This window comes from Rhinolophus sinicus, chromosome 3, assembly GCF_057876585.1.
Source record: "Rhinolophus sinicus isolate RSI-liver-muscle chromosome 3, RSI-T2T, whole genome shotgun sequence".
Lineage (NCBI taxonomy): Eukaryota > Metazoa > Chordata > Mammalia > Chiroptera > Rhinolophidae > Rhinolophus > Rhinolophus sinicus.
This window is the reverse complement of record NC_142503.1, coordinates 33,905,186-33,917,909: the sequence shown is the minus strand read 5'-3', so window position 1 is coordinate 33,917,909 and position 12,724 is coordinate 33,905,186. Positions and strand designations below refer to the sequence as shown.

Below are 12,724 nucleotides of genomic sequence, written 5' to 3'. Positions count from 1 at the left end.
GAAACAGAAAGATTAATATGCGGCAAACAGTTTATGTGGTAAACACAGTTTAAGTGTTAGTTGCCACTGTTGCTGCTGTTACTGTTATTTTGGAAAACGAAAACTCGGTCCTCCTTCATAAAGAAAATAGGGGTCTCAAAATTACAAACCCAGGGTGTATGCACCAGGATGGGTTCCACTCCTACTTCTTGTCCTTGTCTGAGATCAGTGATCATTCCTCTCCGTTTTTCTGTCTTACTGTACATATTTGTATCATTTTAAGACAAGTAAGTAAAAAAAATCACTTCCTGAAATATTAATTCCAATCTCTTCTAGTTGCTTTGTTTCGCATCTTCTTTTCCTTCAATGTATAATTTGCCCAAAGCTTTTTCTTCTCATAATCCCCTTATTAAGTCTGCCTAATTATTCCTTTGAAGACACCTCTAATTGGCATTCAGCATTCATGTGTCATTAATTTCAACTTGTCTTCTGACCCTTTTCAAGCAAATCTGGGAAAGAGGCCAGAAGAGTATACAATTATTGTAAGGGCCATGGTATTCTAAGCATCCTGCACAAAACCACCAACACAGTATACCAGAATTACTCCCACAGTGTTTATTTCTAATACAAAACCTTAATTCAATTCAGTAAGCAAATTCTGAATTACATTTTTAGGTGAACATTTTAGGTTAAGACTCTTCTTACAGTAAGCAACAGAGGTCATTGAATTTCAGTGTCAACAATTTATGCTGTCAGAAACACAGTCAGGGGCTAGCCTGGTGGCTCAGGTGGTTGGAGCGCCATGCTCCTAATGCTGAGGCCGGTGAGCTTCGCGCTTTACAGCTAAGATTGTGAACAATGGCTGTCCCTAGAGCTGGGCTGCCTGACTGAGAAACAACGGGCTTGAAGTGGGGGGGGGGGGGGGGGGGCGGAAGAAGTGGGGGAAATAAAGAAACATGGAGTCAACATTTACTAAACATCTAGAGTACAATTTCTTTTACTTATTCACTCATGAGGAACTAACTTAGAATATTTAAGATAAAAACATTTAGTTTCATTCTTCTGGTAGTTACTTTTTAGGTTCAAGAGTTAAAGTAACATGAAACTTGCAATACTTCAGGCTTTGAAACAGGGAGACTAAGAATTTATTTCAGGTGTGAAAATTACCAGGCATTTGAAGTGATTACATTTACAGATGGGTTGGGCTGCTTCATAAAAACAATGGTTGAGGAACTATTGGGTGTCAGATTGTTTGCGGCACCAGTGCACAAGCATTTGGCTGGTAGGAGTCTGGTGGGAGGCTAGGCATCAAGCTTCGTGAGGGACAGGGACAGGCTATTCATGGTAGCTGGCCCTGTGGCACCCAAGTGGCAGGAAAAACGTTATCCCATAGGGTCTTGAATGCAGATACAATAATGTATTTTTAAAAGCTTTCTCTAGAAAATGAAGCATATTATTCATAATTTAGTTTCACAGTCATCATTGTAACTATCAATTATTTCTATTTATCACATTTTTGTAAAAACAAGTCATTAGGGGACACTAAATGGCCCCACACAACTGTATCTTCACACTTCTTCCCTTGGCCTGACAGGCCTTTGGTGGCCTGGCCTCTGCCTCCTATCCCTCTCCTCCACTACAGAGAAGCCACAGTGGTTTCTTTGCTATTTCTGGAACAAGCCAAGCATATTTCTGCCTTGGACATTTTTTAATACACTTTTTTTTAGGAGAAATTTTAGGTTCACAGCAAAATTGAGCAGAAGTTACAGAGATTTCCCATATATTAGGTTGGTGCAAGAATAATTGCGGCTTTTGCAATTTTTAACCTTTTAAACTGCAATTACTTTTGCACCAACGTGATACATCTGTCCCCACACATACAAAGCCTCCCCCACTATCAACATCCCCCATGAGAGTGGCACATTTGTTACAATTGGACCTACAGTGACACATCATTATTACCCAAAGTCCAGAGTTTATGTTAGGATTTACTCTGAGTGTTGTACATTCTTTAGGTTTGGACAAATGTATAATGACATGTATCTGCCATTATAGTGTTACAAAATAGTTTCCCTGCCCTAAAACTCCTCAGTGCTCTGCCTAGTCAATCCCTCCCTCCCGCCAACCCCTGGCAAACACTGATTTTTTTACTGTCTCCGTAAGTTTGTCTTTTCAAGAGTCACATATAGTTGGATTCATACAGTATATAGCCTTTTCACATTGGCTTCTTTCACTTAGTAATATGCATTTGAGTTTCTTCCATGTATTCTCATACCTTTTTAGTTCATTAATTTTTAGCATTGAATAATATACTACTTCCTGGATGTACCACAGTTTATTTATCCACTTATCCTGTTTCCCCGAAAATAAGACGTAACCGGACCATCAGCTTTAATGCGTCATTTGGAGCAAAAATTAATATAAGACCCGGTCTTGTATAATATGACACCGGGTCTTATAGTAAAATAAGACCGGGTCTCATATATTATATTATATTATATTATATTATATTATATTATATTATATTATATTATATTATATTATATTATATTATATTATACCTTGTCTTATATTATAGTAAAATAAGACCGGGTCTTTTATTAATTTTTGCTCCAAAAGACGCTTTAGAGCTGATGGTCTGGCTAGGTCTTATTTTCGGGGAAATATAGTAGCTACTGAAGGACATCTTGGTTGCCTCCAGGTTTGGATATTTATAAATAAAGCTGCTATAAACATCCCTATACAGATTTTTGTGTGGATATGTTTTCAACTCCTTTGAGTAAATACCAAGGAGTACAATTATTGGATTGTATAGTAAGAGAATGTTTAGTTTTGTAAGAAACTGTCAACTGTCTGCCAAAGTGACTGTACCACTTTGCATTCCCATCAGCAATGAATGAGAGTTCCTGTTGCTCCACATCCTCATCAGCATTTGATGTTGTTAGTGTTCCAGATTTAGACCGTTCTAATAAATGTGTACTGATACCTCAGTGTTGTTTTAATTTGCATTTCCCTACTGACATATGATGTGGAATATCTTTTCATGTGCTTATTTGCCATCTGTATGTCTTCTTGGTGATATCTGTTAAGGTCTTTGGCTCATTTTTAAATCAGGTGTTTTTTTTCTTATTGAGTTTTAAGATTTTTTTTTTTTTAATATTTTGGACAACAGTCTTTTATCAGATGTCATTTGCAAATATTATTCCCAGTCTAAGGCTTGTCTTCTCATTCTCTTGACATTGTCTTTCACAGAGCAGAAGTTTTTAATTTTAATGAAGTCCAGCTTATCAATTAGTTCTTTCATGGATAATGTCTTTGAAGTTATATCTGACAAGTCATTGCCATACCCATGGTCATCTAGGTTTTCTCCTATGTCTTCTAGGAGTTATATAGTTTTGAATTTCACATTTAGGTCCCTGATCTATTTTGAATTAATTTTTGAAAAGGGTTAAGTCTGTGTCTAGATTCTTTTTTTTTTGCATGTCCAATTGTTCCAGCACCATTTGTCAAGAAGACTCTTTTGTCAAAGACCAGTTGACTCTATTTATGTAAATTTACTTCCAGGCTCTCTGTTTCATTCCATTGATTATCTATTCTTTCACCAATACAATACAGTCTTGATTGCTATAGCTTTAGATTGAGGCTTGTGGTTGAGTAGTGTCAGTCCTCTAACATTGTTCTTCTCCTTCAATAGTGTGTTGGCTATTCTGGGTCTTTTGTCTCACCACATAAACTTCAGAATCAGTTTGTGACTATCTACAAAATAACTTGCTGTGATTTTGATTTGGGTTGCATTGAATCTATAGATCAAGTTGGGAAGAACTGACATTTTGACAATATTAAGTCTTCCTATCCATGAACATAAACTATCTCTACATTTATTTAGTTGTTCTTTGATTTATTTCATCAGAGTTTTGTTGTTTCTTCATATAGATCTTGTACATATTTTGTTATATTTATACCTAAGTATTTCTTTTTGGGGTGGTGCTAATGTAAGTGGTACTGTGCTTTTAATTTCAGTTCCACTTGTTCATTGCTAGTATGCATAGGAAAACAGTTGGCTTTTGTAAATTAACCTTGCATCCTGCAGCCTGGCTATAATCCCTTAAAAGTTCCAGGAAATTTTTCTTTTAGGGGGAGGGGAAGGGTTGTTTTTTATTCTTTTGGATTTTCTACATAGAAAATCGTATCACCTACAAATAAACACAGTTTTATTTCCAATCTGTATGCCTTTTATTTCCTGTTTTTCTTTATTGCACTAGCTGTCTGATTTTGGTATTAAGGTAATGTTGGCCTCACAGAATGAATTAGGAAGTGTTTCCTCTGCTTCTATCTTCTGAAAGAGATTGTAGGGAATATGCATATTTTTTTTCCTTAAATGTTTGGTAGAATTTACCAGTGAACCCATCTGGGCCTAGTGCTTTTTGTTTTGGAAGGTTATTCATTATTGATACAATTTCTTTAATAGATGCAGGCCTATTCAGATTATCTATTTCTTCGTGTGTGAGTTTTGGCATATCTTTTAAGGAATTGGTCCGTTTCAACTAGATTATCATGTTTGTAGGCATAGAGTTGTTCATAGTAGTTCTTTATTATTCTTTTAATGTACAATGGGATCTGTAGTTATATCCCCTCTTTCATTTCTAATACTAGTAATTTGTGTCCTCTTTTTTTCTTTGCCTGACTTGAGACATATGATCTTTTCAAAGAGCCAGCTTTTGATTTTATTGATTTTTCTTTATTGATTTTCTGTTTTCAATTTCATTGATTTCTGCTTTAACTTTTATTATTTCTTTTCTTAGCTTACTTTATATTTAATTTGCTCTTCTATTTCTAGTTTCTCAAGGTGGAAGCTTAGATAACTAATTTAAAATCTTTCTTTTTCCCCCCCTTTTTCCACCTCCCCCCTACTCCAGTTCAAGCCATTGTTTCTCAGTCCAGTTATGTCGGACACAGCTCCCTGGCCCATGCTGGTATTATGAGCCTTTGCGCTATGTGTTATTTAGAAGTGTATTGTTTAATGTCCATATATTCTGGGATTTTGGGGTTATTTTTCTATTATTGATTTCCAGTGTAGTTCCATTGTGGTCTAAGAATAGACATTGCATGATTTCTTTTTTTTTTTTTAATGTGTTAAGGTGTGTTTTATGGCCCAGAATGTGGTCAATTTTGGTAAATGTTACATGTGAGCTTGAGAAAAATGTGTATTCTGCCATTGAATAAAGTCTATACACATCCATTATATATAGTGATTTGATGGTGTTGTTGAGTTCAACTATTTCCTTACTGATTTTCTACCTGCTGGATCTGTCCATTCCTGATAGAGAAGTGTTGAAGTCTCCAGCTATAATACTGGATTCATCTATTTCTCCCTGCAGTTCTATCAGTTTTTGTGTCATATATTTTGACACTGTGTTGTTTGAACATACATGTTATGTCTTCTTGGAGAATTGAGCCCTTATAATTATGTAATGCATTTCTTTATCTCTGATAACTTTCCTTACTCTAAAACAAGCTCTTTCTGAAGTTAATATTATCTACTTCTGCTTCCTTTTGATTAGTGTTAGCATAGTATATCTTTCTCCATCCATTTTCTTTTCATCTATATGTGTCTTTATATTTCAAGTGGATTTTTTGTAGGCAACATATAATTGGGTCTTGTTTTTTGATCCAGTTTGATAGTATCTGTCTTTGAATTGATGCCTTTAGACCATTGATGTTCAAAATAATTATTGATAGAGTTGGATTGATATCTACCATATTTGTTACTACTTTTGATTTGTTGCCCTCGCTCTTTGTTTCCATTTTTGTCTTCCACTCTTTTTCTGCCTTTTTTTTGCTTTTAATTAAGCTTTCCATGATTCCATTTTTTTCTCCTTTCTAAGCATATCAGTTATACTTATTTTTTAGTGGTTGCACTATAGTGTGCAACATACATTTACAACCAATCCAAGTTCACTCTCAAATAACAATATATTGCTTCACAAGTAGTGTTAGTACTTTGTAATAACAAAATAATACTAATTCCTCCTGTCCCTTGTATCATTGCTATCATCCACTTCACTTAAATATAAGCAAACAGAAGCATATACATATGCATACATAAGCATAGATGTGTATGTATATATAATACATTCAAATTAAGTGTTGCTATTATTATTTTGAACAAACTGATATCTATTAGATCAATTAGGAATAAGAAAAATGAGTTTTTAGACACAGACAATAGTTTAGTGGTTACCAGAGGGTAAGGGGGGAGAGGGGTAGTAGATGATGGTAAAGGGAATCAAATATATGGTGATGGAAGGAGAACTGACTCTGGGTGGTGAACACATAATATGATTTATAGATGATGTAATACAAAATTGTACACCTGAAATCTATGTAACTTTACTAACAATTGTCACCCCCATAAACTTTAATTAAAAAAAAAAGAAAAGAAAAATGAGTTTTTATTTTACCTTCTCCAGTGCTCTTCCTTTCTTTATGTATATATGAGTTTCTGACCATTGTAATTTTTCTTCTTTCTAAAGAACTTCTGTCAACATTTCTTACAAGGCCTCTACTGGCAACAAATTATCTCAATTTTTATTTGTCTGAGAAAGTATTTCTCAGGGTACAGAATTCTAGGTTGGTGTTTTTTTTCTCTCAACACTTTAAATATTTCACTCCACTCTCTTTTTGTTTACATGGTTTCTGAGAAGTGTAATATAATTCTCATGTTTGCTCCCCTGCAGGTAAGGTATTTTTTCCCTCTGGCTTCTTTCAGGTTTTTTTCTTTATCTTTTATTTTCTGTAGTTTAAAATGATTTGCCTAGCTGTATATTTTTGTTTTTATTTCTTGTTTTCTGGTATTTATCCTGCTTTGTATTCTCTGAACTTCCTGGATCTGTGGTTCGGTATCTGACATAAACTTGAGAAAATTCTCAGTCATTTTTTCAAATATTTCCTCTGTCCTTTTCTTTCCTCTCCTTCTGGTATTCACATTACATTTATGTTATATCTTTTGTGGTTGTCCCACAGTTATTAGCTTTTTTTTTGTTTGTTTCCTGTTTGCTTTTCAGTTTTGGAGGTTTCTATTGAGATATGCTCAATCTCAGCAATTTTTTCCTCAGTCATGTCCAGTCTACCATAGGCCCATCAAAAGCATGCTTCATTTCTATTACAGTGTTTTTGATCTCTAGCATTTCTTTTTGGTTCTTTCTTAGAATTTCCACCTCTCTGCTTACATTTCCCATATGTTCTCGAATGCTGTCTATCTATTAGAGCTCTTAGTATATTAATCGTAGTTGTTTTAAATTCCCAATCTGATAATCCCAATATCCCTACCATAGGTGAATCTGGTGCTGATACTTTCTCTCTCTGTCTATTTTTCTCTTCCAAGTGTGTTTTTTGCCTCTTAGAATGCCTTGTAATATTTTCTTGATAGCCAGGCATGATATATTGGGTAAAAGGAACTATTTTTAAAAAGCCTTTAGTAATGTGTAGTAAGGTATAGGTGGAAGGGAAGCATTTTTTATAGTCTGATGATTAGGTCCCATCTTTTAGTGAGCTTGAACCTCTGGACTGTGAACTTTACATGTGCTTCTCAGGTTTATTCCTCCCCTTTGGTTAGACAGGATGGCTAGACTGGGCTGGAGTTAGATATTTTTCTTTCCCAGGTGAGTTAGGCTCTGATAAAACTCCAGCCAATTATTAATCTCTGGTTAAATAGTTTCTCCTGAGGGCAGACCTTGTTATGAACAGAGTGATCTGGCATATTTCAAAGTGGCTCCTTTTCCCCTCCCCCAGCCAGTAGCACGAGGGGATTTTTCTCTGAAATTCATTGTGAGAACCTGGGAGTAAAGCTCACAAAACTGTGAGACTTCCCAGGAGTTTGTAACTCTTGAAGTCGTCCACAATAAACCTGTAGCAAGTCATCAATTACAGTTTCCCACTCCAGCATTGGTTCCCACTGAAGTTTCTGCTCTGGTAGGTTATGATTTTCCATATTTACCTGTCGATCTCTCCAATTTTCCCTATGACTTCACTTCTTTTATGGATCTAAGAAGAGTTGATTTTTCAGTTTTCAGCTTTTTACTTGTTGTTAGTGCAGGTGTCAAAAAGAATACCTTTCCTCCCGCCTTCTATGTTCTTCTAGCCAGGCTAACAATCAAATTAACATCAGACAGAGTAACAGGAGAAAATGTCCAAAATTTATTATGGATATACATTCGGAGATGCCATAAGAATATAAGACCCTGATTTATAAATAATGTAATACAGAATTGTACACCTGAAATCTATGTAATTTTACTAACAATTGTCACCCCAATAAATTAAAAAAAAAAAAAAAAAGAGAGAGACATCAAAATGGCAGCGTGAGGTGTCAGGGACAGAGGAACAGAAGCTGATGTAAGGATCACAGAAGCTCCTCAATGATTGACTTAAATTTAATCAAAGATTTTGCATTGTTTAGATGGAACCTTAAACTATTAAATCCAATCACAACAAAGCTTGAAAACAATTTATCAAAAAAAAAAAAAAAAAGAATATAAGACCCAAGACACACTAGGCAGTTGAGGTTTATATGCCCTTTTGGACTAAGAAGAGGGGCAGGGGTCTGGGATTTCAAAGGGAAAGCAGGCAATTTACAGGTAGGTGAGAAATAGCATTAGGAATAGAGACATTGGAAATGTAATGGCTGTGTGGATGTCAGAGGGGTAGTAGATGGGGGAGGGGGGTATCAGTGTGTGAGGCATATACATGATAAAAAAGAAAAAAAGCAAATGTGGTTAAACAAATTCTTGCAGGCCTACCCAGTAACGATAGGACACAGAGGGAAGTAACAAACAGGCTTTGCTGGATTTCTCCCTGTCTGCTACATCTAGTTTATATTTGGATACTAAGATGATGCTGCCTTCCTTTAAGCAGGTTTTTTCCATCTGAATTCCTTTAGGCAGGTAAGGGGGAAGGTCAAAGATTCTGAGTCTTTTGTTTCTGAATAACCAACTTAGAAATCAGTATCCCAAAAGGCATATTTTGGGGTAACAAAACTTTGGTCCTCCTCATTAGAATGGAGTGATAACTTCCAAACTTCCTATATGCCAGACCAGAAACCAGAACTTGCCTCAGACTTTTATCTTTGCTGTTTTCTCTGCCTGGAACCCTCTTCCCCCAGAGATCCACCATGCCATGCCTTCACTTTATTCAGTCAGTGTGGCTCTCCATGCCTCCTTTCTTCTCCTTCCTTGGACAACCCAGAAGTAAGATGGAGAGAAGTTGGGTTCCTAAGTCACTGACCCCAATTAGACTTTGTGAGAAAATAAATCTTTGTTGGGTAAGCCACTGAGGTTGAGTGATTTTTGAGGCATCTGGATTTAATGACCCTGATGAATACCATCTCCTTCCCTCCCTCCCATTGCCTTCCATCATCCATGGCTACTTTTCTTTGTAGCACTTGCTATGTAACATAAACACATCTGTATATTACTTATCTCCCCTTATTAGAATGCAAACCTTTTTAGGACAGCAAGTTTGTTCTGGACACTGAGGATATAGCAATGAACAAAACAGACATGGTGGGCAATCAATGAGTATTTCTTCAATGAATGAATGGGGGGTGCCCACTTATTTGTTTCTTGATGGTCAGCTCTTCTCAGTAGCTCTTCATGAGTCTGGGTCCCCCTCTGATACTGGCTCTAACTGTTTCTAAGGGCAACTCAATGACAATTCTCTTTAAATCAACAACCTGAAAATTAACTCAGCCACCCAGAACACCACCCCCAAATTTTCTGAGATCCTGGAAATTTCACCATTGACTAATTTATATTTGTATTCAGCTATTGTATAGTATTATAAATAACACTATATATTTTACTTGGCAACTCTTTGTTAAATGTATCAAGCATTACACAAATACGTACATAGGATTTTACAAGCACTTCCACCTTTTGAAATCTTATTTCCTGCTGTATTTTTACATCAGTTCTTCCATGGACAGAGCAAATTTTATTATCCCCGCTGTCACAGAGCAGGCAACACAACTGCAGAGACCAGGATCGCCGCTGAAGTCACGTGGCTAGAGGTTGGCCCAGTGGCTACTTAGCTAGCCTGACAACTTCCATTGTCTGAATCATAGGTCTGCCCCTGCTGGCTACTCAAAACTACTATGGTTAAAGCATATTGACCACTTGCTAGAAGCTTTGTAGCTGAGATTTAATAGAAGGCCTGGATTCAAGGATAGTGCTATGACTGAAAGGAAGGCTACGTACTGTGTCTCTTTGTCTACTTGGTTTCAACAAGACCATAAGTTCCATGAGGGCAAGGATTTTTACCTGCTTCCTTCACTACTGTGTGCCCAGTATATTAAATCAACTAAATATATGTCAAATGAATGAATGAACACATTAATCTTTCCGAAACTTAGTTTCTTAGTCTGCAAAATAGAAATAAAAACAACTTCATGCGGTTGTAACAGGATTTAATGAAGTCATAAGTGCATATGGTGTTCTGTAATGCTCATAGTGTAAACGTATTTTAATACAATTTAAAACATAGTCTAATTCTTAATTACAATCAATTTCCCAAATTGTGTGATTCATTCTTCAGGTGAGTAGAGAGTTCATTGACTTAGACATATTTTCACATTTAGATTCTATGATATTCACTTCTTCTGTAGTGGTAATTATTGTGCAGAATGCACCACAAGTACCTAAAAAATTATCCACCACTATTGAATAAATCTCTCAGTTTTCAGTGCTGGGTCTCTTTCACACATAGCTCATTCCTACTCTGAAATCAAACCAAGGACCTGATTCAATAATCGTTACCTGATTCAATATTCATTACCTGACAGATCCCTTTATAAATTTTCCTCTTTCTTCAAACATGTGTTTCCGAAATTAACTCAGCTATTGACTGATGGGTATGTTCTTGTAGATATATTCCCCCATTTACCTTTTTACTGTCCCTTTTTGAATTGTAGCCTCTGTTTTTTTTCCTGCCATATATATACAATTTCATAGTTTATAAGTCAACATTCCTCAGTGTTTTGTACCAGAAATCATAAATTGTCAAGCCAAGACCTGAATCTGGCCTAATGCTTAGTTTGACCAGCATTAAAAATGTATACGATTTCTCATTCATTCAAAAATATGGATTTCTGATGCCTTTGGAAAAAAATTAGAGGATCTAGCTACACTGGGCCAGCATTTCTACATAGCGATTATTGGCTTGTTCCCTTTGGATATAGCATGCCCTTGTGAGTTCACTGTCCTCAGTACTCTTTGGGGCTGTATACCCAATACTTATATCACCTTCCATCTCAGCCCCTGTAGACACAGGAGTTTGTCCGTCATAGATCTTCCAGGGCGAAAACAATCACCCCAGTAGCGTCATGAATAGTTCAAATCTCTCTGCCACAGCTTTCTTATGAGCTCCACACCCACTTCCAAATATGTCCTGAATATCTCCCACAGGATATCTGCCCGTCTGTTCTTCCTTCCTTCCTTCTTTGCTTGCTTCCCTCCCTTTTATCCTGAAGCATGTAGGCTTCAGGATAAAAAGAAGATAGCTGCTTCATCCCTCAGTGAGCTCATGGGTAAAATTGACATGGAAACTATACGATATGTGCTATGGTTAGGGTGTAGGCAGGAAATTATGGAACTTAGCAGACCAGAGAGGTAGTTAGGGTGGTAGTCAAAAAAGGCTTTCTGAAGCAAATGTGCCTAATTTAATTAATTCAAGCTAAAGAATGATGGGAAAAGGGTAGAGGGTGACTTTTATTCCAGGAGGGTTGACAGAAGCCAGAAACCTAAGAATCTATTCTGCCTTCTTCATTTATTATACCAATATTTGAGTGTCTGCTATGTGTGGGCCACTCACTGTGCTAAAGGCTGAAATGGTCCCATGAAACTTAGAATTGAGGGATCCCTGGGTAAGTGGATAAAGGAGTCGTTTACTGAGATGAGCAACACATGAGAGCAGGTTTTGGCTAGGGAAGATGAGTACAGTTATGGATGTTGAATTTGAGATGCTTACAAGATACCCAGGTGGAAAGGTTCAGTAGGCAGTTGCACCAAAAGGTCTGGAACACAGAGAGAGATGAAGAATACAGGTGTGGAGTTAGAAGTCAGTTACCCACAGGTGGTAATTGAAGAGCTGTGAGATGGGAAATTACCAGAGTGAGAGAGTGTTGATAAGAGATGGGAAGAGTGGGCCAATGACAGATAGCCGCCTTTCATCACTCCTTTTCTTCTGCATGCCTGAGGAGGAGAGATCAGATAGGTAAGAAGAAATTTAGGAAAGTGATACCTTAGAAAACAAGAGAAAAATTTTGGTCACATCAGAAAAAAGATAAAGAACAACCATTTGGATTGAGCAAAAGAGGTCTTTCAACAGATTCACCTCGCTGGCTGACCACAGGCCTGCTGCCTCCTGGGTTTTCTTCCACTGATTATAGTGCTGCATACAGAGATGCTCCCCAGGTGGAAACTTCAGAGGTACCCTTACCTGCTGCTGCCACTCCTTCATCTCTTACCTGTATCCTGAAATTAGCCCCTTTTCTCCAATCCATTCCACCACCACCTGAGTTTAGGCTGCATTTCTTACTGCATTGCATGGTTGAGAATGCCCTCTTAAGTGCCCTGGTATTGTTTATTTTCCACTTTAGCCATATTATCCACTGTTTCCTCAACAGAATACATGCCCGTAAAGAACTTTTAACACAGACTCTTTCCTCTGCCTGGAGTACCCACCTGTCTTC

General features: G+C 36.9%; 1 long non-coding RNA gene across 1 annotated transcript in view; it reads left to right on the top strand.

Annotated features, from left to right (window-relative positions):
- The window catches only part of LOC148758477 (uncharacterized), a 71,623-nt gene that overhangs the window by 747 nt on the left and 58,152 nt on the right, over positions 1-12,724 (top strand). The gene's annotated exons all lie outside the window — the stretch shown is intronic.